We start from the raw sequence: 26828 nt of genomic DNA on the forward strand, positions 1-26828 counted from the left end.
TCTGTCCTTTGATGTGCCAACCTCAAAGTCTTTAGTACCATTGAGGCCTCTCCTCTTACTTGCCAGGGTGGTTGGGGCACCACGCCAATCCAGAGAGATCCATTTCCCTTGAAAGCTGGCTTCGCTCTCTGGGCGTGTTCTGATGGGTCACCACTAGTTCTCCTGGACTTCGGGCTGGCCAACAAAAATGGCTGTGCTTATCACGCCTGCCTCCACATTGTCTCCACTCCTTCACTTCCGCTACCTGGTCGAAATTCCATGGTTCGTGCTGGGGGTTGACTATGAGAGGAGAGTGCAGAGGAGAGCGCCCGTGGTGATGCTCCCTGGAGACCAACCTCTTGCATGTTCCACCCTTCCCACCTCTTCAACCCAGGTTATGGAGTCCAGGGTTCTCACGGGCTTGCTGGAGGCACCCACCCATCCCAGGGGTTCCACTCTTATTACTAACTACCCCACTTCTACTGCCTCACCTCTAATGCATTTCCTATAATTGGGCGTTTGCAAGTGCCTATAAAACAATGGATCTTCCATTAGTAGAAGTTTGGCCTCCAATGCTTTCTCTGGTACCCCTTTCATTGCTTCGGGCTTCAGGAGAACATCTGCAAATGTGCTTTCCCAAGCACTCTCCCTCTGAGACTCTGAGAGTGTTTGGGCTCTTCTGCATTGATCTGGGCTGCAGATAATGATCCCCTAAATCATACATGAGGCACTAGAGTAAATTGAATATGGATGAATCTGTCTGATCTAGAAATTGATTTTGACCAATCAGGGAAGCTAAATTGTAAAGGTTCGATCCAGGGGCAGTTCCTACCCTTCTCAGCTCTTAATCAATTCCTGTTGTCCCTCACTCTGTGTAAGGAATAAATATGTGACCACAGAAAGACTCTGAAATGAGGATATCTATAAGAATTGGGTTTTAAAATGATTTCCTCCTCAGGATGTGGTCTACATGCAAAAAATAAACGGAACAATAGTAAACGGAAGGACAAAGCAAGTAATTAAACTTGATAGCAAGTTTTGCTCCACAAAAGTTGATGGAATTGTTGGTTGGATTTTTTTCCTCTTAAAGAAAAGAAAACAAATTACTGATAGTGAAAAGAAAATGGTCTGATTTGCTGAAAAGTTTGGTTTAGACGACTACTCCGTATAAGGTCAGATGCAAATTTGCCTCTGACTTTCTAATATATAATACCTTTGAATACACTTGTTACTGATTTTCTATAGGTTTTAGTTTCACTCTCTTTGTGTTTTGGTATATGTTAAACCAACTTATCTTCTATGCTAGGGCTAGCTAGTTTTGGATCAGATATTTTTTAGAAGTTATATTAATTCAGAGGGTGCTGGGAAATACTGGCTAAATAATGCAGCTTTCAGTATAATTTCTGACTAGAAAACTTTGCATTAAAAAATTCTGAGTCACTGTGTCTATTAAGTCCATAGAAGAATACATTGTTTTCTATTTTTGTAGGCATTTCCTGTTTTACTTTTACCTACTCTGTGATGTAGGTTTGACTATTGTTTTGTTGATTCTTGTACTTGGACAAGCCAAAGCTCAGCAAAACCAAGTTCTTTTTCTTCTTCCCCTCCACCCCGCCCTCCCTTGCCCCAAGGTCACTATAAAAAGCAGGAATAAGGTGAATGTTGGCTGCCTCCCAGCTTAATGTTCCATACTTTGGGTGAACTGGATCTTGGAGCACTTTTTCATTTACCTACTCATTTAAGCAATCTAATTCTGAGTCAGGTAAATATGCCTGAGCCAAATTAAAGTGTTTAATATGCTTGCTTTCAGAATAATTTTATTTACAGTGTTTGCTTTCCTGTTTCTCATGCAATACATTGTGTTCTTAGCAGGGCGAAGAAGTGGATTTAAACACTCCTATCTGGTGACTTGGTTCATTTTCTTTGCAGCTGATGATAACATCTGGCAGTATCCAAAGTTCCAATCCCAAGTGAGTCACGTAATGTACAATGTTGCCCTTGTCTGGTTTTCTCTTAACTGGGACTGTCTAATAGGATTTGGGCTAAGGAATTTCCACAAAAGTAATAGTAGAATCTTAGATTTGGAAGGGACCTCTTAGGTCATTCAGTGCATTTCCCACCCAATGCAATAATCTCTTCCATAGCATACCTGCCAGTGGCCATCACGCCTTGTCCCCCAACACTTCCAGGGACAGGGCCCTCACAGTGGACAAGGCAGTTCATTCCACTTTTGAACACTGATGATGAGGGAGCAGAAGGCTATCTGGAAGCAAAGCATAAGCTGACATCCTGCAACATACCCCCACCCCCACTCCTGGGTGGGACATGTGTGACATTCTTCCAGGGATCTCCCAACTATCTTACTGTTAATGCCTTGCTAGAGGGGAAAACAACCTTAACTTGACAATGGCAAGGCCTCCGGTATGTTTTAGGTCCTCTTTAGCATATGAAAATTCTTGGAAACCTCCCTTTTCCCTTACCTCCCCCAACCCCATAGTATGTAATCAGCCACCCCCTCACAACCCCAGGGCAGTAGCTCTTTCTGCCCCCGGGGTCCTGTCCCATGCTTTAATAAACCACCATTTTGCACCAAAGACATTTCAAGCATTCTTTCTTGGTCGTCGGCCTGGACTCAACCCTACCAAACTTCACCTATATTCCAAAACCCATCACTGAATTCCTGGAAAGTTCTCCCTCATGTTGTCATGGTGAACTGAGATTTTGTCTCTGTAATTTCCACCATTGGTCCTCATTTGATCATCAAATGACATATTATGGTCATAAAATTCAAATTGACCGTAACATTTAAATTCTTCTTTCCCACAGTGAAAATGTGAATAGTTCTCATACTGCCTCTGAAGAAGTTGACTTTTTCCAGGTAAACATTTCTTGTTCTTTTAACTGTTCATTCTTTTGTTGCTTACAAAGTTGAGATTCTTTAACTTCCCAGACGCAGGAGACCCAACTCAAAATGGCTCAAATGAAGAAAAAAGTATTCATTTACTCACTGAAAAGTCCAGAGGAAGAGGAGGGTTCTGGCCCAGTCCATACCATTAGAGCTTGGCCTCACTTGCCATCCGTGCCAGTCAGCGTCCCATCAGGAGAAAAAAACCACACAATCATTTGAACAGGGAAAGTTTAAAGAACTATTAACTATAACAGGGGATTGGAATAACAAGGGATTGGCTATCAAGAAGTAAAGAGAATTCTTTTTTTTTTTTTAAGATTTTATTTTTAAGTAATCTCTACACCCAACATAAGGCTCGAACTCACAATCCCAAGATCAAGAGTCACATTCTCCTTCGACTGAGCCAGCCAGGTGCCCCTAGAAGTAAAGAGAATTCTAAAAAATGCAGGAATAGCAAATATAAGGAGCAATATTCCCTTTGGGGCTGGAATAGAGTATCCAAGGAAGAGCCAGCCATTCCCATCCCCTGATCCTAAGCTGAGATCCAGACTGTTGGAAAGGTCACAACTCTATTTCACTGACTGGCAGACAAGTAGCTGCCATGCTGTTTCAGGGGAACTTTCTGGAAATTTGCCCCCTGGAATTTGCTGGATATTCATCTTCTTAGGATGCTGGGGAAAGTGTAGATGCTGACAAAGTGTAACATTATGACAGCTAGTAAAGAAAAAATATTTGGGGGCCCATCTACACTTTTACAGAGCAGACAATAAAAGTTGAATTTGGGGGCTAAGAGACAATAAATCGGTAACTGGCAAACAACCATTATATTCCTTTCCTCTCTTCAGGCTCTGTACACACTCTCGTAGGAGAGGTTCTATCTCCTCCTTTTGGAGACTTCTATCTCCTCCTTTTGGAGGTTTCTATCTCCTTTTGGTGACTCAGTGGGAAGAGAATACTCTCCGAAGTATTATACCAGATTAAGTTTAATCAACCCAAGTTTGTCAATCTTGTATCACGTGTTCATTCCTGCACCAATCACAGTATCCTGGTGGCTCTGTTGCCCTGATGGGCCAGCCCTGAGGTATACTGCCCCTGGAGGCAGGGGTGAGTTCATCTCACCCCTATCAAGTGTACAGAGAAAATTCCAAGTAAAATGAAGTTGGTACCAGAAGGAATGGCTGATAAGCGGGCATAAACCACACTGCTGGCTATTAGGAGCAAAGATCTCAATCAGCCAGTGCCTCTATTTTCTCACCTTTGTAAAGTACAAATAGTAGTAATGCCTATTTGAGTTAGAAGGGATTTTAAAAATGCCACACATTTATTCCTGCCCACATTTAGAAACAATTGAGAAATAAAGTCAAGAGTCAGTAGGATGGAGTATAGCATTTCAGCTTTATTAGGGAGAAAAGTTGATATTGAATGACATTCAGGGGCTGACCCAGTCTCTGGTAGTACTAAACAGCCCACGGGACGCTGCATACTTCCCCATCCCTCAGGCCATATGCATTGGCAATTGTAAAGCTTATGACATAGACCTAGCAGAGTAGACCAAGTCTTGTGTTCTTTGTAGGTAGACAAATCTCAAAGAGGAGAGGAGTGAGCTGATGCAGATATGCACAATTCTTTATTCCAAACTTCCCTCCGCAAATAAGCTATTCTTCCCCTGGGGAAGAATCGGGGGGGGGGGGGGAGGGGGGCAAGAGAATAGGAATGTAATTCTAGTAGAGCCCCATCCACATTCTCTAGCTTGGTTAATTGAGTTAACCGAAGTTTAAGCTACCTATCCTTGGAGCATCAGGCATCTATCAGATCTGGCTCCCTCCTAATGAGGCTCCCTCAGGTCCACCCACTGCTCCTTTGGGTTATTTTCTGGGTACTTGCAGTATTCTAAATTTGAATTAGTTGCAACATCTAAAGAGTGGGTGATATCACATACAAATCTCATTTCAAGTTCTTCGGTGGGAGGATGGAAATCAAGTGACTTAGGACTCTCATTCTCACAATGAAATAATCAGTTAGACCCGAGTAGTGGCTGCTACCTTCAGATGAGGATGCTCTCTCCTTTTTGCCACAGTCCCCACTAATCCCAATTATTATAGCTGGCCACCTCACTCATTTACCTACCTGCCTGGCCAATGTAGGCATTTAAATGCATGCTAGACCCCCATGGTTGGGGCCTTCCCTGCCATTCTGGGTATCCTGTTTCAGCCGGGTGGACACCCATCAGTACTCTTTTAGGTGGGACTAGTCAACACTTACCAAGTAGAGTCTAGAAGGGCCCAGGCAAAGGCTTGTCGATTTCTATAACTCTTAAAAGAATAAAACAACAATAGGCACGTTACCTTTGCAGTTAAGTATGGCTGTGGTGATTATAATGGTATAATTACCATGTAGAAAAGAATTTAGAATGTCCACATTGGCATTCATGAACAGCACGTGACAGCATACACAAAAAAATCCTATGATCTTCCTAGTATTTATACACACACACACACACACACAGAAAGTGGGGAGAAGAGATTTGCTGGTAACTGTCAGGAAACAACTGTCCATGGATCTTTAGTGTTTCTGTATGGCTTGCAAGCACAGTTACTGACCCCCCTTTATTCTAGATCATATCCCTTTTTTTAAAGATTTTATTTATTTATTTATTTATTTATTTGAGAGAGAGAGAGAAAGAGTGCACACAAGCAGGGGGGCAGGGGCAGGGGGCAGAGGGAGAGGGAGAAGCAGATTCCTGGCTGAGCAGGGAACCCGATGTGGGGCTCGATCCCAGGACCCTGGGATCATGACCTGAGCCGAAGGCAGACGCTTAACCGATTGAGCCACCCAGGCACCCCTCTAGATCATATTTCTTAGCCTCATCTAAGAATGTTTATACGGTGAATAGCCTTGGAATATAGTTCAATATAAGAAATAGTGTCTCCCAGCAGAGCAAAGGGCAGCCATGCTTACAGTCCAGGATAATAAAGATAATGTCTCCTCTGGAGCCAAAGGTATTACTACTGCCCATTGTAAAAGATTCACGTTTCCAAAGCTCAGGCTTCCCCTCCTGTAACTCACCCCATTGTGTGTGCAGTTGTCATTGGGTTCTCGTCACATTACCCCAACAGCTATGTTTCTTTATTATGTGACCTTAGTCCCCCCCCCTCCTGGCAAAGTAAATTGGGCCAGTCTGGGCACCTGATTCTGGGACAGCATTGCATTGCCTGGTCAGCACTTACCCTCTGGCCTGGCTGGACAAGATAAGCTGGGCCAATCAGAATTCTCTCTGAGAAAATGAAGTTGCTAGTAACAGGAGAGCAGGAAAGGAAAGGCTGCCTGGAAAGAGTGGACACAAGTTAGAATTGGGGCCATCAACAACAGCAATAGCAAGTCAAATTTTGAGTGGAAGCACGCAGAGAAACAATGTTGTAAGAAACAGAATCAGAGATAGTGTAGCCAAGAGAAAGAGAGAAAAAGTAGCTTTGGTTCCTGATGGCTTCCCAGTTTCAGTTAACAAAGATCTTTATCATAAATGCCCTTTTTCTAAGGACTTCAGTGAGTCTTTATTTCAATCAAGCAAAGGCGCCTGACCAAGACAGCTGGCCATGCCTGTAAGCAGATGTCTAGCTGGGAGACAGTACACTCTTGCTGTCTCGCTAAAGACTCCTCCTCCAAAAAGGGACCGTGAATGTGGGGCAACCTATGGGTGATTCCTCTTAATCACCCATAGGAACCAGAAAGTTGCCTTTAAGAATGTTACTTTAAAAAGGCGAATTTTGGGCGCCTGGGTGGCTCAGTCGTTAAGTGTCTGCCTTCGGCTCAGGTCATGATCCCAGGGTCCCGGGATTGAGCCCCGCATCGGGCTCCCTGCTCCGCAGGAAGCCTGCTTCTCCCTCTCCCACTCCCCCTGCTTGTGTTCCTGCTCTCGCTGTCTCTCTCTCTGTCAAATAAATAAATCTTTAAAAAAATAAAAATAAAAAATAAATAAATAAAATAAAAAGGCGAATTTTGTGGTATGTGAATTATATCTCAATAAAGCTGTTATTTTATTTTTTAAATTTCTTTTTAAAGATTTTATTTCTTGGGGCACCTGGGTAGCTCAGATGGTTAAGCATCTGCCTTCGGCTCAGGTCATGATCCCAGGGTCCTGGGATCGAGCCTCACATCAGGCTCCTGGCTCAGCGGGGAGCCTGCTTCTCCCTCTCCCTCTGCCTCTCTCCCTGCTCATGCTCTCTCTGTCTCTATCTCTGTGTCTCAAATGAATAAATAAAATCTTTAAAAAAAAAAAGATTTTATTTCTTTATTTGACAGAGAGATTAAGAGCACAAGCAGGGGGAGTGGGAGGCAGAGAGAGGGAGAAGCAGATTCCCTGCTGAGCAGGGAGCCCGATGTGGGGCTCGATCCCAGGACCCTGGGATCATGACCCGAGCCGAAGGCAGATAAATGCTTAACCAACTGAGCCACCCAGGCGCCCCAATAAAGCTGTTATTTTAAAGTGGTTTTTTTTTTAAAGAAAGTTAATGTAAATACCAATTATTGAGTTTTCTAAAGTACCAGGGAAGTCATTAAGGACAAATGTGTGGGACAGATTGAGCCTGCCTGAATTTAAGGAACAAGAGGAGCTTGGGAGCGTATAACCACATGCCCTGGGTCATTTGGATTGGTGACCTAAGAGCTTGGACAGTCCCAGTGGAAACCTGAGGGGACCAGGACGGCCCCTGACTGTGGTATTAAATAGTCTGGGCAGCAGGTGTCTAGTTAGATTTATTGGCAAGCCCTCTCACTCAAACGATCTTAACATCCGCTGATGTTTCTCATCCATTAGATGAGATTAACAAAAGAATAGAAGATAACAAATGTTGGTGTGGATGTGGAGAAATTGGAACCCTTGTGCATTGTTGGTGGGAATGTAAACTGGTGCAGCCACTGTAGAGAAACTGCCATACTATTTTCTACAGAAAAGGAAATCCAGTTACACAGAAGCTGTTGTCCTGAGTGGTGGATGTGGAGTGGGGAGCATCTAAGAGGGAATGCAGTGAGACCAGCACAGAGAGGGCATTAAATGGATCCAAAACCATCACTCAGGTTTTGTCAAAATTCAGGACCCAGAAGAATTGAGCAGAGGCTTGAGATGAGTCTCAGACCAATGTGGAATATTTACGGGCTCTCTTCTCTGTAGTTCCAAGCTCATGCTTAAATATTTATATTCATATTATTTTGAGTCTGCAAATTAGAATATCATAAATGGACTTGGCATCTAGACCCAAGAGCATAGGGATGGGCTAAGGGGAGGGAGTGCTGTGTGAGACTTAAGGGGGAAAGCTTTGAGCCAGGGGAGCTGCTGCTGGTGCCCTGGGGGGCATACTAAATGAGACACCCCTCACTACAGACCCTCTGTTTCTAATAATGTGTCATGTGACATTCTGTGTGTTCCATGTAAGAAAGGATTTGGTCTTCCACTAAGGCTGATCTAGGTCACTGTCTGCAACCTCCCTACCCCCTTTGCTGAGGAAACAAACCAATGTGTGAAATAAAAAGTGGCTTATCCAAGATTATGCAGGTGGGGCCATCTCTGCCTCTCTTTAGGGACTATTTTGCTACACTTCCAAACAATTTGAAGTTGTGTATCAATAGGTCTATATAGGGATTCTTCTTTTCTCTATCTTCTTTGAACTACCTTTATCTAGCCCCCTGGATGATGATAGAATGCATTCTTATCAATTGAGGAAGGGGACCCTAATGTTGCGCATGGAGTTGGGGCAATTCCTCCAATGATGGTGCCCTTAGTCCAATAGTAGCCAACAATGGTGGGCAGGTGTCCTTAGGACTAGTGGCATATACCTGAGAGATGGTTAGAGAAGCAAAGACTTCAGTTTGGGATCATGGAACAGAATGAACATATTTAACTCTACAGCTGTGGTCTCATTGGCCTCTTGCCTACCCCACAAACCATGCACCAGACAGAACATGCTTCAGCCTCTTACCCAGCAACCATCAAGATGCCTTGGCAGAGCTCTGGATCAATAGACACGATTTCATTGCTCTGTGATGTATCGTTCGTGGGTGCCATTTACTTAAGAAGCTAGATGGTCTATTTAAGCAGTTTCCACTATCAGCAATGTGCAGTGTTAGACACATTCCAGTACAAATAAAACTATCGCACATTGAGTGCTTGCTATGTCCCAGGCACTGTTCTAAGGGCTTTTGATGTTTACTCATTTAATCTTCTAAATAACCCAGTAAGGTAGGGACTATTATTATTCTGATTGAGCAGGTGTAGAAACTTAAATAAAGAGCTGTTAAGTTACTTTTCCAAAAGCTGCATCCAGTAAGTGGCAGAGCTGGGGTTTGAGCCCAGAAAATCTGGAGTCAGAATCTGTGCTTTTAAATCTTTACACTCTTCTGCCTCCCCTGTACTATATGGTTTGATAGAGTGGACAATTATACATCAGAACCACATTGTCTTCCAGTCTCCTGAAGGACATTTTGGCCTTCTTTAGGGTTGGTTGTTTGTCCCCCTCCCCGCCCAATCAAGATGTCATTGGTTAATATCCTTTCTGGATCCCAACATTCAATGTCAGTTCTATGATTTGTGTTGCTATGGAAAATTTCTGGCTGAAAGCGGATTTCTTATGCTGATTAGTAAATAACTTGTAACTTTTTCAGGCAATGAGTTTCTGGAAAGGAATTATGATTACTTTTTAGGGATTTTATTTTTTTTAAGTAATTTCTACACCCAACATGGGGCTCAAACTCACAACCCAGAGATCAAGAGTCACATGCTCTACCAACCGAGCCAGCCAGGCAGCCCTGGAAAGGAATTATTATCCCATCTCTCTGATCCCCTACTTGGAGGTGAAGCCTGATGGGCTGGCCTCGCTTGTCTGACCCTGAGAGGCCTGGGCAGGGAGCCTGAGGTTCTCACCCATGGTTATGAAGGGGGAGCCAAGACTCTCAGTCAGGTTGGGGACAGCCAGTGAACTCAGGAGTTTTATTCTAACAGGTCACCTCAACAAGGTAACATTGAGGTAGGTAAAAAGATCTAAAGCAGAGAGGAATGGGTTCAGAAAGCCAGTGAAGACAGGAGCAGGAAGAGGCCAGCCAAAAGGAGTCATTAGAGGGCCTTCCAGGCAATTTTGAGCAACTCTGTGCAGGATTAGAGACAGGAAGTTGTTTCCAGAAGCACAGACATGTTTGAATAAACTTCACAAACATCAGAGAAAACTTTAAAATTCTATTAAAATCTTATTAATTTTTATATCCCTTAAATATGCATGTGATTAGTAAGAACAATTCTGTGTATTCCTTTCACTTAGTGTTAATGACGCAATTCCAGTAATCAACGTAGTCCACATTCTTGGATCTGTTAGTTTTATGACATTCCTTCCTATTGCTCTTTGGCCATTTCCTTACTCTTGAAGGAGCCCTCCAGTATCTTTCTAGGAGTTTTGGACATGCGCCTGCTAAAGCAGCATTCCCCCCGGCACACATACACCTGGCCTCATACTCATCATGGGCATAGAATCTTGACCTGAAGAGTCTTCCAGGTCCACCTTGCCCAGCACTGGCTACCTCTAATAATAACAAAAGGTGTCCTGGGACTCGGGGCTTCATAAAAACCTCAAAGAATTAGCTTAAAAAGACCAAACCCAGACTACGAAAGAAGAAAAACTTATTATATACCAGTTATCCTACACATGACCAGATATTCCATAAGTTTCAAGTATTGTCTAGAATGATTCTATGTTAACTTGTTAAGTCCTCTGGCCATGGTTAACACTTTTGTCCTTCCAATCCAGTGATTCTTCTTCCGGTTTTGTCATTCTGATTCTGTTGATTTTATTCCTTTGCTCAAAACCCTCCATTGAGTTCTGCTGCTCTAAGGATGAAACCCAAGTTCCCAACTCTGGTCAACAGAATAATGACCCCAAAGATGTTCACATCCTAATCCCTGGAACCTGATTATGGTACCTTACATGGCAAAAGAGGCTTTGCTGATGTAATTAAATTAAGGATCTTGAAATGGGAAGATTACCCTGGATTATCTGGGTGGGCCCAATGTCATCATAAGGGTCTTTATAGGGGCACCTGGGTGGCTCAGTCATTAAGCATCTGCCTTTGGCTCAGGTCATGATCCCAGGGTCCTAGGATTGAGCCCCACATCAGGCTCCCTGCTCGGCAGGAAGTCTGCTACTCCCTCTCCCCCCACTCCCCCTGCTTGTGTTCCTGCTCTCCCTATCTCTCTCTCTGTCAAATAAATAAATAAAATCTTAAAAAAAGGGGGGGGGCTCCTTATGAAAGTGAAGCAGAAGGGCCAGAGTCAGAGAAGGAAGACGTAAGCAGAGATGGCCTCTTGAAGCTGGAAAAATGAAAAAACAGATTCTCTCCTAGAGCCAGAGCAGAACGGTGCTAGGAACATTTCTGAGTAAGTGTTAAGGTTCCCACATTATCCTCTTTGATTTCATAGAATTACAGTCTTCTGAAAATCATCAAGCACAATGTAGACATGTATCAGCCACAATATTTATTAAGTGCCCTCTGTGTGCAAAGGCCTCTGCTTTTTTTAAAGATTTATTTATTTATTGGGTGGGGGGGTGTCAAAGGGAGAGAGAATTCCAAGCAGACTCTGTGCTGAGCGTGCAGAACCCGATGTGGGGCTTGATCTCACAACCCTGAGATCATGACCTGAGCCGAAACCAAGAGTTGGATGATTAAACAACGGTGCCACCCAGGCACCCTCTGCTTTTGTATGTAATTATAGTAGGTTGAATAGTGGTGCCCCCCAAATATGTTCAAGTCTTAACCCCACAACCTAGGAACATGAGCTTATTTTGAAACAAGTTCCTTGCAGATATAATTACACTAAGGATCTCAAGATAGGATCATCCTGGACTCAGGGTGGCCCTACCTCCTACAAGAGATGTCCTTATAAGAGAAAGAAGGAGATTTGAGGCACAGAGATTTGAGGCACATGGGGCAAGGCCATATGAAGACAGTGGCAAAGATTTGGACTTATGTTGCCACAAGCCAAGGAAAGCCTGGAGCTGCTAGAAGTTAGAAGAAGTAAGGAAGGATTCTCTACTAGAATCTTCAGAGGGAGGACACAACCCTGCCAACACTTTCAGAGGGAGTTCAGACTTGGGGACTTCAGAATTGTGAGAGAATCCATCTGTCTCTGGTCATTTGTTATGGCAGCCACAGAAAATAACACAGCAACCTTCCCTATATTTCTCCATTATGCTGTAAGCCACTAAGAGGGTCCTGTTGGCTTATCACATGGCAGACAAAAGAGACATTGCCCTCCTGCTCCCCCCTATCCCTCCATGCTTCTGCTGGTGGTTCCTGTGTCAGCTCTTCTGTGCTTGAAGGACTCATTAGTACACACTTCTCGGTGTAACTGCTTTCAATACACTCAGTGTACCCAACATGAAGATTAAAAATGTTTAGTAACTGGGATGGCCCAGGCCCTGCCCAGTCGGAACAGACGCTGGCTGCTGCGATGGAGCACAGTCCCGGAGGCCCCCGCCAGGCCAGGCATTACCCTTCCAGGGGCTGGATCATGGCTGCCAGATATTGGCAAGGGTCCCGATGGGAATTCTTACTGTCTTCTGGGAACTATGCTCAGTGGACCATCTCTTTGAAACCCCACCACCCACTAGATGGGTGAAGAGACTGAGAGGTTCAGTGATGTCCCTGAGGTGACAAGCAGGTGGCAGAGTGAGGGCCTGAGGCCAGGCAGGGTGGCTCTGAGCTCTGTTGCAGAGCACGTGAGGAAGTGCCTGGAGAGGGTCACTTCTCTCTGGAGTAGGGAATCCTTGGAAAGGAGTGTCATCCAGCCTGGGGCCCTCAGAAACACAAATTATTTATTTCAGAAAAATGGCATTGTAGGGGATACTAGTTGACTCATCATTCAGTACCAGTTGGAGCCTCAGACCCAAGGAATGCATCAACCCCGAGGGAGAGCGGGCAGGGGTATGGGGTGCCCCTCCAGTGGCACCCCAGGTTGAGGGGAGTTCCAAGCTCATGATACAATCATGGCAGAGAGCTCAGAGTACATGGAGGCTGAGAGACTTCCAGGGGGTTGGGGATGACAGCCAGGACCCCAAAGGTGAGAACTTGGTAAGATTTCCTGAAGCCTGAGGTTTCCCCACACTTGCTTTTCTTTCCCGGCCGGCCTCCCTGAGCTGATCCGGTGACACCATGGTAATGAAAGTTCACACGTGCTTCTGTGAGGGAGGGGCAGAGACTGGGTAAAACAAGCAAGCCTGTTATCTGGCCTTCAAGTGGAGAAGCGAATCCAGAGATAACAGGGGCAGTGTTGCCTTGAAAGAGGGAAGAGCCCTCAGCAGGCTAGGGCCTGCAGAAGAGAAAAAGGAGAACCAGGGAGGCCTACCTCAGCCTCAGCCTTAGGCGTGGACCCTGGGGCTTCACCACAGACAGGTGGAGGGGAAAGTAAGGGGGGCCTACTTAAAGCAAGAATGTCTGGTACCATGGAATTTACTAGTGAATGACCTCCTGGCCTTTACTCCCTGACCCAAATATGCTAATAGCCATGTTTGGTGAAAGTCAGTGGCCTTTTCCAGTACTGCACGTAGGTTTGCTTTACAGGAACTTCTAAATAAATCTAGTCCCAAGTGATTCATTATTCTATTACATTAATTAGCTGTTGGCAGACCATATACAAAAGCAGAGCTATTTTGGTGCTTGTACTTGTGAGTCATCTTGCCAACTTGCTGTATATATTTTCTATCTCTGTTCTAGAATCACATTCTTTCATTCAGGGAATACAGGTGATAATGATATTTTTACCTTCTCCCACATTCTTTTTTTCTGAGATCAAAATAGCAACAACAACCCAAAAGGCAGATACGGCGTTCTTCAATACCCCATGGGGATTTCTAAAACTCACTTTGACACTGGTGCTTCCACTTAGATCTGAAATTGCAAATAAGCTACTATAAATGTTCTTCTGAAATTTGCAATAAGCAGAAGTGTGTATCAAGAAAGCCTTGCATTTGCAGGGCCTATCAAATCGTGTGCTCATCTTACCAAATGACCAAGACTTCAAAAATCCCTTTTTAAGTTCCATAGATCTGCTTTGTCCATCATTGCTACTGAAGTCTAAAAAGTTCATCTTGATATGTGTCAACCCCAAGCAGGCTGAAGGAGAGAGGGAAAAAGATAGAGTAACTCAAGAAAAGATGGATTTATATGGCCGAGAGGACCATAAACCACGTGTTTCATTTACTACACTCTTTCTGGAAGGTCTCCCTTGGCAACTTTTAAGTGTTCTGTCATCATTTTTTGGAGGCTTCTCTAGCTGTTCAGATGTGGTGAAAAGATAAGAAAATTATAATGTAAGGTAAGGGAGGATCCAGCTCCTCTGATTGAAAAATGTTTCTCCATTTCCCCCTTTTATGTCACCTTGCAACCCTCTCTCAGTGACTCAGTCACACTGGCTGGAGCTGCTTTGCATATTCTCCAAGGGACATACACTTCCCCATTCATAGGACCACATCAGGAAGTTAGAAGCATAATTTTGACTCAACGGGAATTTTTCTGTCAGCATGTTTTCCATATACGAGCTGTCGGGCCTCGGATGAGGGTCCTTACACTGCACCGAGTTTATTCTCAAGGGCATTCAACCCAATTGTTCAACAGATAATTTGTTGTTGTTGTTTGTTGTTTTTTAAGTAAACTCTACACCCAACATGGGACTCAAACTCACCCCGAGATGGAGAGTTGCATGCTCTACCAACTGAGCCAGCCAGGTACCCCTCAACAGATAGTTTTGAGAGAACCTTGGACCTCAGAGAGCTTCCCATGGTCATTTGTCAGGCAAATGCCCTAAAATTACTGATGTCTATAAGTCAACACTTAAGGAACGGCACGCTTCAACAGCTGATAATCTGGAATGTTCTCAATTTTTAAAATGTTTCCTAGAGGCTGCAGTTGGTAATTTGGTTCTTCAGCCATGACAACAGGGGCCCAGACCATGCTTTTTGTGGAGACTATTCTCAGTACATCTTAGGCTCAGTTTAACCTTATTTTGAAGTGAAAATACATGTATTTTAGGGAACCAAAAGTGACTTAAGGTGGCTGGATCACAGTGTTGCTATTATTAATTAATAATAATTAGCCTTTTTGTTGAAATCAACTGAAAATCCAATTAGACTGATATAACAAAAGAAATTCATTGTCCCACCTAAAAGGCAAGCAGTTGTTCAGGCCAGAGATGATTCAGACTATCTATAAGTCTTGATGGGTTAAGGGTCTCATTTCTTCCCTCTCTCTGTTTTGACCCCAACAGTGCTGGGGTCATAGGATTCTTTGTTCATGTCGGAAAGAAAGAGAACATCTTTTTCTTCAATTGTCAACTACAATTCCTGCGTTTACATTCCAGGAATGGGACCGATTACTGGGTCTGGGAGTATGGGGTAGCATGCTGGGCAAAAGCCAGCTCATCCTTGGAGCTGAGGGCGAGTTGATCCCACCTAAACTGTTTTGCTAAGAACAGGGTAGAAATGGTTATGCAAAAGAAAATTGAAATAATGTTTTACCAAAAGAAGAGTACATGGATACAAGGAGGGAAAAATAACCAACATCCTCTATTAAGTGTGTTGGGGGGAAAACTGTAAGCTATCCAGAAAGGGAGGCTGAGGAGTCATAGCGAAGGGCTGTGTTAAGGAGTCTGAACTCGACATCCTTCGAAGGGTTGTAATCAGCGATTATCACCCAACATCCACAGAAAGCTCTCCAGAGGCATTTAATATCTAACAACCTTTTTACAAATAAAGCTTTTTTTTGTGGAGTTCTAAGAGATTGATGTCTGGTTAGTGAGTAGATGGATGCCTATTATTTTCCCCTTTGTACTTTTTGTTAGGTTTAGAATATTTCACAATTAAAAAGTGAAAGTAATGTAAAGGCACAGTAGACATTACCAGTGCTTACCAATATATCCTTTTTTCTCCCTCCCATATACCCAAGAAACTACATTTCCTTGCTTGCCTTGTGCTGACCAATAGGCTGTAAGCAAAAATGATACCTGTCTCTTCTGGTCTGAGGCGGCGAAAAGTCCCATGCAAACATTGAGTTCTGCCTTCCCCTCTAGGGTGATAGTGATGGCCAGATGTTGAGATGGTAGAGCCACCAGAACAAAGAAGTCTGCATCCCTGAGTCACTGTAAGGATGGCAGCTGCCTTGGAAAGTGGTCACAGATTCCGGTTATTGATATCTGTGTGTCAAATCATTCCCAAACTTACTGGCTTAAAGCAACCATTTTCTATTATCTCTCATGGCTCTGTGTGTGCTAAGCGGGCTCAGTTAGGCAGTTCTCACTAGGGGTCTCTCATACTGTTGCAGACAGCTGTTGACTGCCGCTGCAGTCATCTGACCACTCACCTGAGCTGGGTGTCCAAAATGGCTAGAATTGAGGCTACCAACTGGGTACTCTGGCGTTATCAACCACCGCACCTGTATGTCTTGGGCTTCTTACTGCATGGGTCCTGGGTTCTGAGAAGAAGCATCCCAAGACCATGTGTTCCAAGAGACCCAGGAGGAATTAAAAGGCTTCTTACAACTTGTCCTTGGATGTCCCACACCATCATTGCTGCCATATTCTATTGGTCAAGGCAAGTCACCAAAGCCAGTCCAGGTTCAAAGCGAAGGAAATTAGATTCCTACACTTGATATAGGGAGTAGCATATGGTCCAGGAAGGGGAAGTATTGATCGTGGCCATCTTTTATTATCTACTCTATTTGACCTACAGTGGACTTTGGATGCACAAGAAATAATTTTACGTGATAAGCCATTGAAATTTGGGGGGTTGCTTGTTACCTTAGCATAGCCTCACTTAAGCTATCGAACAGAATGGGAATTACAGAAAATATGAAAAAGTCCAAAGAAAAATGACTATGATTATATATTTCATATATAAAATGTATTTTCATATATTTCCTTTCATATATTTCTTTTTTTTTTTTTAAGATTTTATTTATTTATTTGAGACAGAGAGAATGAGAGACAGAGAGCATGAGAGGGAGGAGGGTCAGAGGGAGAAGCAGACTCCCTGCCGAGCAGGTAGCCCGACGCGGGACTCGATCCCGGGACTCCAGGATCATGACCCGAGCCGAAGGCAGTCGCTTAACCAACTGAGCCACCCAGGCACCCCATATATTTCTTTTTTTATGCATATTTTTATATAGTTATCATGCTATGTAGGTAAGTTTAGTGTTTTTTCCCCACTTAGAATTATAATATAAATATATCCTTTTCCTATCCAGGAGTCTTAGTAAAGAGTTTAAATTACTGAATAATATTTCATTGACAAAGCACTCAACTGCTTCCAAATAGACATTCAGTCTTTTCCCACTTAAATTAATTCATATATAATACTGCCATAAATATCTTTGTGCATAAAGTGTTATATCTTTTTGATAGATTATATTCATTCATCTTTAGATCCCTGATTTTGAAAGGTTTTATCCTAATAAATTTCTTGAGATCATCCCTAACTGTGTCCTCTGTGGACAATGCCCCAATTTATATTTTCAGCCCAGATCTCTCCACTTACTCTAGACTTGACATCACTATTTGTGATCACTAATAGACATTTCAAACTAAATATGTCAAATTATTCTTGATTCTCCCCCCACTTCTCAAATCAGCTCCTTTCCCAGGCATTTTTCTCTCAGTAAATGAAGCCACTATCTGCTCAACTGCTCAAGCCTAAATGTGGGAGTCACTCTTCATTCCTCCCATTCTTTTGCCTTCTTGCAGTCAGTTAGCAAGTCCTACCTGTTTTATCACCAAAGTATACCTATTTGTCCATTTCTTTCTTTCCAAAGCTGCCTACCTGGTCTAATCTATCATTGTCTTCCCCTGAGCTACTGCAATGTTTTGCTGAGAGGTCTTCCTGCTTCCATTTTTGTCTGCAATTCTGAGTTAAATTGTTAAAACTTTAGAGAGTGTCACTCTCCTGCCTCTAATGCTTCTGGTTCAGGCCAGAAGCCTCTGGCCTCTATCACACTTAGCTCTTAACACCTGCCCCTCCCCAACCACACTGATCTTTCTGGTCTGAGTTCACTAGACACTCTTTCTGCCTCAGGGCCTTTGCATATATTCCTTCTTATCCTAGAACACTTTTCCCTAACTCTTCCAGGAGTTGCCTCTTTCTCATCTTTCATTTCAATTGTCATCTTCTTAGAGAAGTTGTATGGACTATTCTATTTAAAATAGCCAGTCACTTTCCATTAAATACCCTGTGATAGCTCCAGAACTTTTATAGAAGAATACTTTATAGGCAATAATCTGGTGGAGAGTGTGTGATGGTGGAAGGGGCTGGTGGCAACTTTCAGCTAGGACACTTGTCTTGAAGATGCATTTGCATAGCAACTTACATGAAACTGAGAGACTGTCAATTGTCTTCTCAAAGACCAGTAATAGTGGTGGTGGGGTTGATGAATATTATGGGGATAAAATACCTTGCACCCTAAACAGTCCTGGGTGATGTCACGGTACTTGCCATGTCTATTTCCTTTACTGCACTCATCACTGTCTGCAATTATCTTATCTGTGTTTTCTCCGCTTGCTAGAAGGTGGGCTCCTTGAAGACATACATACCCCATGCCACCCCCAACTCTAAGAACAATACCTAACTCAGAGCAGTCAATGGATATTTTTAAATAAGTTAATGAAATGCTTTATAAATAAATAGGACTGAGTCACTCTATCTTATATTTCCATCCCAACTTTATCGCCAAGTAGATTTCCATGGATTATTTTGGTCTTCAAATCCATGATGTACATATTTATATTTCTATACATACACATGACACTCCATTTCTGGGAAAGTAGAAAGTGTATCAGAACTCCTCATGCAGGAAGGCAGAGACTAGGAGAAAATAAACTGAAGATATGCTAAAGATGATATGGAAGAAAAATGACAGGAAAAGGGTTCAGTACTTGGAGAACATGAGAAGAGGTATTATATGGCAGAAGAGGCCATTCATACCTTTGCATTACCATTAAAAAGCTATTCCAGATCAAAATGTTCTTTCCAATGTTTAGGAGTTTTGACCCCAAGTTTAGAAATAGTCCTCTGCTCCACGTCCTATAATCTCTGGCTGTGAGCCTATGTCTCTTGACTGTGTTCCCTATTTCTTGGCTGGTTTGCCTGCCTTGCCACTCAGTTTCATTTCCAAATTCGGGTTTCCTTATGTGTGAGTCATAGTGCAGTAAACAGTGATCATATGTGCTGAGACTCAAATGAGGTGGAACAGGACTACTGCTCTACAAAGAGTTTCTCCAGAGTGCTCTTGGTCCAGCCACCTGGCCCCTCTTTTAGAGCCAGAGGCCCTGTTGTATCTGGCCATGCCTGCCTGGCTGGCACCCACCAGTTCCGGGAGCTGAGCTTGGGCTAAGAAGTGAAGAAACACGTGGGTGGGTTTGGGTGGAAGTCCTGGACTGAGATGGGTGTTGGGGGCTGCTCCATACAGAGCCAGAGGAACACTAGGTGAGGAGTGCGACTGGGTGGTTATAGCTAACGATGGCTTGTTTTCATAGGATTTGTTCTGCTTGTGAACATTCCCTGTTTGTTGTCAATCTAGAGTGTATAAAGGGTCACTAGAGAGATACAAATATGGAGAAGGACCTTTGCAAGAACTGGCCAGAGATCTATAAATCAGGCATGTCAAGATTTAATAGGCTATTTCCTGCCTTTTCTCATAAGTGATAAAATTTATATTTTACTAATAATTTCAATAGCAACAACATTTACTACTACAACATGACCAGCACACCCACTGTTTATTGAATACCTACTATTTTCCAGGCACCTACTGTTTGCTATGAGTTTTGCTTATAGCAATCCTTACCATCCTAGGGCAGAGGGGATTCTTTTCCCGTTTTTACAGATTTTACTAATAAGAAAATTGAGCAGAGCAGAACAGTTAAGCCATTTACACAAGGTTATACAGCTAATTAAGTTGCAGAATCAGAATCTGAATGCAGCTCTATCTGGCTCCAAACTCTGAAAGTTTTTATTTTTATTTGAAATGACTTTTTTAATGAAATCATGCTTCAATTTCTTCTCTTTACATATAAGTATGAATGACCTATTTATACTAGTACTCCTGAAAAGTATATTGCTTTTTAGAATAGATTCTCTTGATAATATTCGGATTTAAAGTTTCTGTTGAATTTTATTTAATCTGGCACCAAGTTTTAAAAATATGATACAGTATTCCAACTTTGCAGGTTCTGTACTTATTTTAAGGTAGTTTTATAGAAGGTGAACTTTTTCAATAACTGCTTGTGGAGGTTAATGTTTTGTCGTTTACAGGGTTAATGTCGAGGCATGAGGCATTTGTTGTATAATTCCACTCTACCAGCAGGGAAGGGAATGTGCAAATAATTTAGGAATTTTCTAGAGAAGAAAGCAACCATTGTACCTTTTTGTGTATGAGTACTTGAATATGATTTTTACTTCATTGAAAACTTACTGATGATTGTGCCTTCTGGTTTTGTTTTTTTTTTTAGATTTTATTTATTTGCGAGACAGAATGAGAGACAGAGAGCATGAGAGGGAGGAGGGTCAGAGGGAGAAGCAGACTCCCTGCTGAGCAGGGAGCCCGATGTGGGGCTCGATCCCGGAACTCCAGGATCATGACCTGAGCCGAAGGCAGTCGCTTAACCAACTGAGCCACCCAGGCACCCGTGCCTTCTGTTTTTTTAAATAAAACAATACATATTTATTATAGAAGATTGGTAAAACACAGAGAAGAAAAAGAATCATGCATAATCCTACTGAAGATAAAGAATTAATATTGTTGTATATTTCGCATGTCTTTTTTATACAAAAGTTTACATGTAATTTACTACTCTACCTGGAATTTATATCAGCACGGGGCGTTAAGCCTTATGTTTCTGGTAAGACAGAGATGAGCTTGAAACAAGTCCCTTAGTTTCCAAAATGACACATGGTGTCCCTGTTGGAAATACATAAACTTGGTTTGGAGTGAGGCAAATCCCTGATCAATTTATATCCACTGTTGGGAAAATTCACAAGATTCTTGATGTAGACTAGATTCATATGTTAAAACGCCCAAGATCAACATCAAATTTCTGCCCAGAAAATTTAATTTTTTTAAATATTAATAAGCTTCTTTGTTCAAATTTAAATGTCAGTTTTTGATTCTAAGGTAAGATAGCTTGACAGATGGTTAAAAGAGCAGTAGTCTGGGAAATACAATTTACAATAAATCTTTCAAGAAATGAATTAAAATTCCTTCCAGAAAGCTTCTCAACTCCCCAAGCTTAAATTCCAAACTTTCCAAGAGACATGTGCAATATTTTTTTTTCTTTTTGCATGGATTTTATTTTTTAGGGCAGTTTTAGGTTCAGAGCAAAAGTTGGGGGAAAGTACAGAGAGTTCCATAAAACTCCTACCCCCACACCCTCCCCCAATATCAGCATCCCGCACCAGAGTGGCACATTTATTACAATCAATGAACCTACACTGACATGTCCCTATCACCCAAAGTCCACAGTATATGTTAAGGTTCAGTCCTGGTATGATACATTCTATGACTTTTGACAAATATACAGTGACTTGTATCCATCAGTATAGTATCATACAGAAGAGTCATATACTAAAAATCCTATTCGTACCTCCCCTCCCCCTAAAGCCTGGCAACCACGGATCATTTTACCATCTTGCAATATTTTTAAGAGAACTTCTGATGTCATTTAATCGGGAAACGTTTCTAAATGATCTTCTAAGAGCTGACTATAAGGCTCTCTGATAAAACAGCATAGAACTGTATTTCCAGGAGTCACGGGGCCTTCCTGCTTCAAAGCAAAAAGTGTGCAATGATGCAATCTGGGGATGTGGTTATAACTTGAATTATTCTCTTCACGTAATGAAGTTTTGTAGGGAATATAGTATCTGTTCCCATTTCATGCAGCCCAGGATCTGCAGTAAATGTGCTTGTGCCAAGCTGGTTGTAGGACGCGGTGGCCAGGAAAGCTGCAAAGATCCCATATTTAAGTGTTTAGAAAGACCCCCTGTGTAGGAGAGATTATCCTCACATAGCCAGGGGGCATTTTGTCTCCTGCAGGAAGGATAAATTCACTTTTTGTTCCTTGGGGAATTAGGAAAAAAGGCATAAAATACATTGTTTTTTAATCATGTGGCTGTCAGTCTGGACCTGTTTTGAGACTGGATATTTAAGACACCTATCCTTGTTTGTTTTGAATTATTTAGTACAGTTTCTTTAGTGCTTTATTATGTACATTTTTAAACTATTTTTTCTTGGGGGGGGGAATAATTTCAAACTTAGAGTTTGCACAAATAGAAATTATACCAAGAACACCCATATACGCTTTATCCAGATTCACTTACTAACATTTTACATCATTTGCCTTATCATATATATAGGTGGTTTCTTTCTTTCAGAGGTAATATTTCAATTATATGTTACATATGAAATGTTGTCTGAATCATTTGAGGGTATGTTATATACCTCATGGTCCTTTCCCCCCAAATACTTTTGTGTATATATCCTAAGAAGAGGAACATTCTCTTATATAACCAAGACAGTAAATTTAACTCTAATACAATACCTTTATCTACTTTTCAGTTCATATTCCAATTTTTTCAATTAGCCCAACGATGTCCTCTGCAGCGTTCTCCCTTTCCACTACAGAACCCGGTCTAGGGTCAGGTATTATATTTAGTTGTCATGTGTCTTTCTTTTGGGGTGTGTGGGGGGAAGGAGGGGCAGAGGGAGAGGGAAAGGGAGAACCTTAAGTAGCTTCCATACCCAGCACAGAGCCTGACACGGGGCTCAATCCCACAACCCTGAGATCATGACCTGAGCCAAAATCAGGAGTCAGATACCCAACCAACTGAGCCACCCTGGCGTCCCTGTCATGTCTCTTTTACCTCGTTTAGTCTGGAACATTTCCACTGCCCTTTTTAAGAATACAGCCTTACCACCCCTTTTAAAAAACAGAATATTATGTTTTCAGGTTTGTCTGATATTTCCCCAGAAATCTAGGGAAACAGCCCTCTCTGATCTGAGCTGCCTGTTTGAAGCTCTACTGGAGAATAACAATTTCTCCTTTTCTTCTGCCTTTCGAATCTCAATAGGTGTCTCCATTGGCAGAATTTAACCAGGAACCATTCAGGGAAAAGTCTTCTGAAAATAGAATTCTGGGCTTTCTCCCACGGTGCAGAGGAGAATGTAGAGAGGGGTAGCAATGGTGCTAAGTTGACCACCGAGAAGCTGGGGAGAGAAGAGGACAATGAGCGCCCTGCCCTCATGGAGCTTACAGTCTCCGGGGTGATCTGTACGGGCCATGAGGGAAACACACAGGGCTGCGACCCAGAATAACAGGGGCACTCTCTCAGGGCACAGAGGCCTGAAAGATGACGAGGAGCCAAGCTATGTGAAGGGTCGGGTGTGGTGGGCTTGACTGTCTAGGTAGAGAAGTGGCCAGGGCAGTGGGTCCCCTAGCAGAAGAGAGCTTGGTATATTTTAAAAACAACAGGAGGTCGACATGAATGGAATTTGGTGAAGAGGATGGCCGAGATTGGATTGTTCTGGGCTTTATAGGACCTGGTGATGAACTGGCATTTTGTTGTAAGTGAAATAGAAATGTTCCTACTCCATGTGGCACCTTTGGGCAAATTAGAAAAAGGCATCCACTCCTTCAGGCATTTCTATCTTGCTGGAAAATTGTTGTAAAATAGTTTTAGTAGAACAAGGCACTTCTCTGAAATCTGCCAGAGGATATTTGTAATAAATACAAATTTACAATGCTCCAGTGTGAAAGGCACTCTTCCGAAGTTTTATTCTACTACAACCTGTACAACTGTATATGGCAGCCTCTGTGGGGAGCCATGGAACGCTTTCTGCAGGGGGAGTGGTACAATCCTGTGTTGTCCTGTGTGGAGGGGACACGAGGAGAGGAGAGGATTTCAGATGAAGTGTTTTGGAGGTAGATCCTACGATGTTTTGGAAGCAAAGGGATTGGATGAAGGAACTAGGAAAGAGGATGAGACAGTGATGACTCACCAGGCTTGAGGGTGGGAGTGCAATTTCACTGAGACAGGCATAACCTGGAGAGGACCAGGGACTTCAGAAAGAAGAAATCGAGGAGTAAGTAAAATCCAGGTGTTTGCCAGCTCTCTTTGAATGCTCTGCTTTCAACTAAAAGTTCACCAAACTCTGTCTTTTCCAAAATAAATATCTTGAAAAACTTACCCATTAAAATCAAGGACAATAATAAGATCTTTGCCTTTCAGGTTTATCGAATTGGGTTAAACTCAAATTTTGCCAATATTTTCAAGTTCCTCTAAGTTTTAGGCACTCTGCCACAGACTTTACACACCTTATCTTATTTCCTCTGCTCAGCAGTCCATGAGGTAGTTCCTATTTTTATCTTCATTTTACAGAGGAGATGGGAAGCTCAAAGAGAGATCTTATCACTCGATTTGAACATGGTGCCATGGTTACAGGTCTCAGGCAGGAGTTGATCCTATTGCCTTTGTCCCTTGTTTATTTCAGCTTTGTCAGTACTATCTAATAGTACTTTCTGCAACAATGGAAATATTTTATATCTGCACTGTGAGTAGTCATGTGGCTATTAAGTACTTGAAATGTGGTCAGTGTGACAGAGGAACTGAATTTTTATTTATTTATTTATTTATTTATTTATTATTTTTTTAAATATTTTATTTATTTGACAGAGAGAGAGATAGCGAGAGCAGGAACACAAGCAGGGGGAGTGGGAGAGGGAGAAGCAGGCTTCCTGTCGAGCAGGGAGCTCCATGTGGGACTCGATCCCGGGACTCCGGGATCATGACCTGAGCCAAAGGCAGACGCTTAACGACTGAGCCACCCAGGCGCCCTAGGAACTGAATTTTTAATAACTACATGTGGTTAGTGGCTACCATATTTGTTGGTACCGCTCTAAATTCAATGGAGTCCAAATTGGGTTGTGCACAGCCCAGGGAGGGGACAGAATATGCAGAGTAGAGAAAGAAAACCCACACATGTTTTATTTTTTTACTTTTATTTTTTTTAAGATTTTATTTATTTATTTGACAGAGAGAGAGACAGTGAGAGAGGGAACACAAGCAGGGGGAGTGGGAGAAGGAGAAGCAGGCTTCCCCCCGGAGCAGGGAGCCCAATGCGGGGCTCGATCCAGGACCCTGGGATCATGACCTGAGCTGAAGGCAGACGCTTAATGACTGAGCCACCCAGGCGCCCCTCACACGGTGTTTTAAATAATTATTTGATTTTTTGTATGTTTTATAATGTACCTAATATATTAGTTATATAATAATACATGTGTGTATATATATGCATACTATATATTATATATACTATTGTGTATGTAATTAATATATATTATATACAATAATTTTTATCTAACCCTTACGTGGCACTTACCATGTACCAGGCACTATGCTTTACAAATATTAACTCATTTAATTTTCATAATGATACTGTGAGGTAGCTGCTTTCATTACAGTCCTTTTGGCTTCTAACTCCATGCATTTTAGGATAAGCTAAATAAGTATATTGGGAGGGGAGAGTGGACAAACATTTTTACTGATGGCTGAGTGACCAAAAATGTTTGGCAACAATTGCTGTAGACTAGTCATAGCAACTCCTAATCTCAAAATTTAAAGGGATTTTGGGTGATCAAACCCACCTTTTTTTTCCACTGACAAAATGTTGCTTTGCATGTAGAGAGGGAGGAGGCTGAATGAAGGTGCGGGTAGAGTGATGGTTGAAACCAGTGTCCTGGGGACATTTGTACTTGTCTACAGAGACAACTATAGCTAACACATGTGAAGATTTGTGCAATGGTGATACTGTAAGTTTCCCCATTTAAAAAAAGTTCATCCTTGCTAGTTTTGTTCTAGTTACTAATTTTTTTACAAAAAGATTTGTTTCTGAGACATTGAAATAGGGGAGGATGGGAGCCAAAGACCTGGAGGAGAAAGAATCCCAAAGAGAAAGAATGCGGATCAGAAGCAAGACCTGCTCATGCTCCCTTGGTGGGTGCTCATTACGTGCTTCTTGGGTGCTGGCGGCTCTAATTCAAGAACTATCAAACAAAGGTTAAATATCCTTGAAATAATAGACCAATGGGAAAGATAAAATTTACCCAAATCTATTTTCCACCTACACACTTTTTGTGTGGAGTTTGCCATCCCCTTCCCCCATTCCTTGGCCATCTCCGACAACTTGCCATCTCTCCACGTACCCACCAGCGCGCTTAGCAAACAATTGCTGCGGTATGAGGAAGGGCAGGTTTAACCTTATATACTATTATTACCGTTTCCAAGTATGTGAACTAGGTAGATGAGGTTTTGCTGCGTCAGAGAAAAGTTCTGGTAAGACCAGAGTTCTAACTAAGGCAGGCACTTAAAGGGCTGTGCAGAGTCCGCAGGGTGTATGTGTTGCAACCGCAGCTCTTTCGGTTTCAAGAGGTAGGGGTTTCAGGGAAAGCGAATGAAAGGTGTGACGGGCAGGAACGCTGCGCTAACTGGGAGTAGCAAACAGACGTCTGCCCGGACGCCTTTGGGCATCTAACATCCAAAAAGCCTTTCTTTCCCGTCCGCAGAAAGTTCTTGAGTTCCCTGGAGATGCCGGTTCGGTGGCAGGGGAAAGGCAACCCAACGTTCCTTCCACTCTTCCTAAAAACCTCGTACTGAGATGAACAATCCTTTCCAAAGGATTGCCAAGAGCCAGAAAACCAGGTGAGGCGGCCCACGTGCACCCAAGATTGCCGCGTGCGCGTCCGCACAGCGAGCGGAGAAACCAACCCTCTGTCCCGGCTGCCTAGGTGGGTGTGGCCTTCGCTGAGGCCCCTCCCCCTCGAGCACGTCGCGCGGGGCCGCCCGGGCGGGGCGAGGGAACGGGCAAGAAAGGG

General features: G+C 42.8%; 1 long non-coding RNA gene across 1 annotated transcript; it reads left to right on the forward strand.

Moving 5' to 3' along the window:
• The first annotated feature begins 1851 nt into the window (after positions 1 to 1851).
• Positions 1852 to 26571, forward strand: LOC123858875 (uncharacterized). Its single transcript, XR_006794262.2, has 3 exons — positions 1852 to 1949; positions 2806 to 2857; positions 26520 to 26571. It is a non-coding gene; the product is annotated as an uncharacterized LOC123858875 (long non-coding RNA).
• The last annotated feature ends 257 nt before the right edge of the window (positions 26572 to 26828 follow it).

This window comes from Mirounga angustirostris, unplaced genomic scaffold (genome assembly GCF_029215605.1).
Source record: "Mirounga angustirostris isolate CCGP_5_RB_7025 unplaced genomic scaffold, mMirAng1.0.hap1 SCAF_4, whole genome shotgun sequence".
NCBI lineage: Eukaryota > Metazoa > Chordata > Mammalia > Carnivora > Phocidae > Mirounga > Mirounga angustirostris.